Genomic DNA, 3,766 nt, shown 5'->3' on the forward strand with positions numbered 1-3,766 from the left:
CACTCCCAATATTTAATGGAACTATATTGAACGGGAACGTAGAAGGAGACATCCTCGCATCCCATACACGACGGGGAAATGGCACCCTTTCAATTCTAGATTACATGATCTGCAGCATGGAATTGTATGAGACAGCTACATATTTGCAAATCTACTTCTCAGAAGAGAGTGACCATGCAATCTTGTCACTACATACGCAATGGAAAATAAGCCACTGCTCACCTAGCCAAATCATGAACAAATACGGCACAGTTGAGACAAAAATAAACCAAAGACGGATCTACTGGAACTCAACCATGTTAGATAAAATAACAACTTTAATTGATACTAACCATCTTCTATCCATGGAATACTCTGCTAATCTAATAACGAATTTTGAAACCATCATTGAGAATCTAAAGCAAGTCTTTCTAAACAAATTGAAACAAGCGACATCAGAAAAAAATAAAAACAGAAATCATATTTTGAACTCTGCAATTGCAAAAAAACTAAACAAACTTATTAGAGCCCAATATGTGGATCGCTCAATTTCAAGACAGGTAGAAATAAATAAACTGAAAAATCAACTCAAGCGGGAAAGGCGTCGCCTAAAAAGAATAACGCAGGATAAAAACTGGATTGATTTACAAATCGCGGCAAAAATGCGCAACCAACGATCATACTGGTCACTAATCGCAAAGGAAACCGGGACAAAAAAGGCCCTGCACTCCATCCCTGTGTCCCCTCAAGACTGGGAAATCTATCTGACAGCTTTGTACAAAGAAAACATGTGTAGCGAAGCCGCCGAAAACACAGGGAGCTACAGTGAAAGAAAGAACGATCCGATTGGACACACCTCCCCGCTCTCAATAGAAATGCACATCCGAAAGGCAAGATCTACAGGGGCATCCGGCCCAGACCAAATACCAATCAAGGTCCTACAGGCAGACCCTAAGGGTTGGAGTAAGTTGCTCTCTCCCCTCTTTAACTACATCTTTAAAACAGCTATAGTGCCAAAATCCTGGAAGGGGAGAATTATAATACCGATCTTTAAAAAAGGATCAAGACATCAGGCCGGCAACTATCGCCAAATTGCATTACTAGATGCCAAGGGTAAAATCTTTGCCGCTGAAGTGTTGGACCACCTCAAAAACTGGGCATTCTCAGAGGATCTAATCCCCTTATATCAGGCGGGTTTCAGGCCAAAGCACTCGGTTATCGATAACATCGCAATACTACAAACTATCCTCGACAAGTACGTGGTAGGAAAGTCCCAACCGGTATACGCAGCTTTTATATACTTTTCTACCGCATTTGATCGAGTAGACAGACCCTCCCTCTGGAAAAAGCTGAGGAAGCTAAGAATCCCAGAACAACTGCTACAAGTCATAACTACACTACATTCGAATACGTGGTGCCAAGTGCAGATGGGGAGTGATAAGGGCCTGACCAACATAATTCCCACAGCAAATGGACTAAAGCAAGGGTGCCATCTAGCCCCCTTGTTATTCTCACTATACCTTAGTGATCTGCCTCAGCATTTGCAACAAGCTCCTAGTCTGCCCCCAAAGATCGCTGCCCAAAACGTTCACGTCCTCCTATACGCAGACGATATCGTAATGTTAGATCTTACGCCCTTTGGTCTGCAAAGACTTTTAGACTCTTTGAATAAATACACCCAGGAAAACTACTTAGTTCCAAATCTTACAAAAACAAAAATAGTTTCCTTCTCAGGAAGAAAAAGGAGTACCAAATTCCGCTGGAAACTTGGAGCTGGAGTAATAGAAGAGACAGATGAATATACCTACTTGGGCAGGATCTTCACTAAGACATTAAAAAACAACATACAAGTTAACAACCTGACCAAGAAATCTGAGGTGCACGCTGGAGCCCTTCAAAGACTTTATACTGCCTCTGGTAATAGAACCTTTTCATCTCTTCTCAAAGTTTATAGCACAAAGATACTCCCAGTTCTATCATTTGCTTTGGAACACATTCCAATAAAACAGTGGTCATTCCTGAACCAAACAGAAGGGAAGATACTAAGGAAAATGCTGAAGGTATCACAATCCACCCCGGTGCAAGCTCTCCGCCTCGAATTCTCTCTCACCAGTTCATTTTCAAGAGCCATTGCAAACGTTATCAGGTGGGCATATAACCTGCTACACGCAAAGGATGGAACCCTCCGCTCACTACTCAAAGCTGAGACCTTCGATCGTGGTGCCTCAAAACAAGTATTCTTTAGCAACATGACCACTGCTTTTAAACTAGCTGAGATCAACGTCAACCTGTTGCTCACGTGGACACCACCACAACTGAAACTCTTTTTAAAATGTTTAACTCCTAGACTCAGTTACGATTTTGATTTTTCACATTGTGCCAAACTGACTTTGTATAGAAACTTTGCGGAAACATTGGCCCCAAATCAAGTGCAACAATATATAGATTTTAATCTCTCGCACGGCGCTAGGAGAACAATTACTCTGTTACGGCTTGGCATTCTACCAACACTATCTTTAACATCAAGATGGAACTCAAACGGTTCTTCATTATGTAATCTTTGCAATGGAGGAGAGCAGGATGTAGAACATCTTTTATTTACATGCCCAAATCCAAAACTAGTGGCAGCGAGGAGAAAATATCTGAATCCTATATACACCAACTGCCGTATCACTACTGTAAAGGACTTGATTACAGTATGTATATCTCCGCCCAATGAATTAGTTTGTTTTAACTTTTATAAATTTTTAAAACCTTTTTTAGCTTTGTACTAATATGAAACTCTAAAAGTATCTGTAACTGAATTTTATCGTACAAAATTTGTGGTCCTCAGTTGAGTACCAAAACAAATAAAATAAACTAAACTTGTAAACTAAAACTTGTACTTAATGTATTTCCTGTAAGTAAGTAGGTCCATAATCTCCTTAACAACTATTTGTTCAAAAGCCTGAATTTTATGTGAAACTAAATGTGCCGCTGGAGTGACGGTGGATATGGGTCTAAAAATAGTGGTTGCACTCTGTAAAGTTTGTGTGGGATTGTTTGAAAAAAGTATCTAAGAAATATTTTCCTAAAGAACTGTTTTAGTTAATTTTTAACATTAAATGTGTTTAGTGGTGCAATAGGAATAAATAAGAGGCCTTTAAATAGAATATTTTTCCCCGATTCAGTAAGGGTGTAATTAGAAAGGTTTATGATTGGATCATGAAGATGCTGAAGAACTTCTAGTGCGGCTGTTTCACCAGTTTGTTGTTCCTGTACTAAGCCGTCATTTGGGGTTCATGTAAACCTTTAATCTCCCATCTGCAAGTCTGTCTTCGGGTTTGTATTTCCCCATGATTCTCTTGTGGGTAAAATTTGACCCTTGAGATCAGAGAGGTACCTCTCTGTGTGTTCCTCCATCCTTTCAAGCCTCTGGGTCTGCCCCAATTCTGGTCCTATGGGTCATCGATTAGCCGTCTCCTAAAAAAGGAGATCCACTGTTAGGATCCTAATAGTTGGGAACCTGATTGTAGGGACAGTTACGGGTACTAGTGCTGGGTCTTTCTGTATCACTCTCCGAACCACTTCCCCAAGAAGAATCTGAGAACGTTGTAAACCTTCTAGGTCCTTGTCTCCCCTATTAGTATAGTAACCTTCACTTTCCTGTTGATAATGGTCCTCTGATAGAAAGATATATGTCACATTTTTATCATAGGCTCTAATATCTTTGTCCAATCTCTTATTCTGTGTGATTGTGTTAAATTCTAAAACTGTTTTCGCTACCCGCTCTATGGCTTCTTTGGTG

Source organism: Lissotriton vulgaris, chromosome 1_1 (assembly GCF_964263255.1).
Source record: "Lissotriton vulgaris chromosome 1_1, aLisVul1.2, whole genome shotgun sequence".
NCBI lineage: Eukaryota > Metazoa > Chordata > Amphibia > Caudata > Salamandridae > Lissotriton > Lissotriton vulgaris.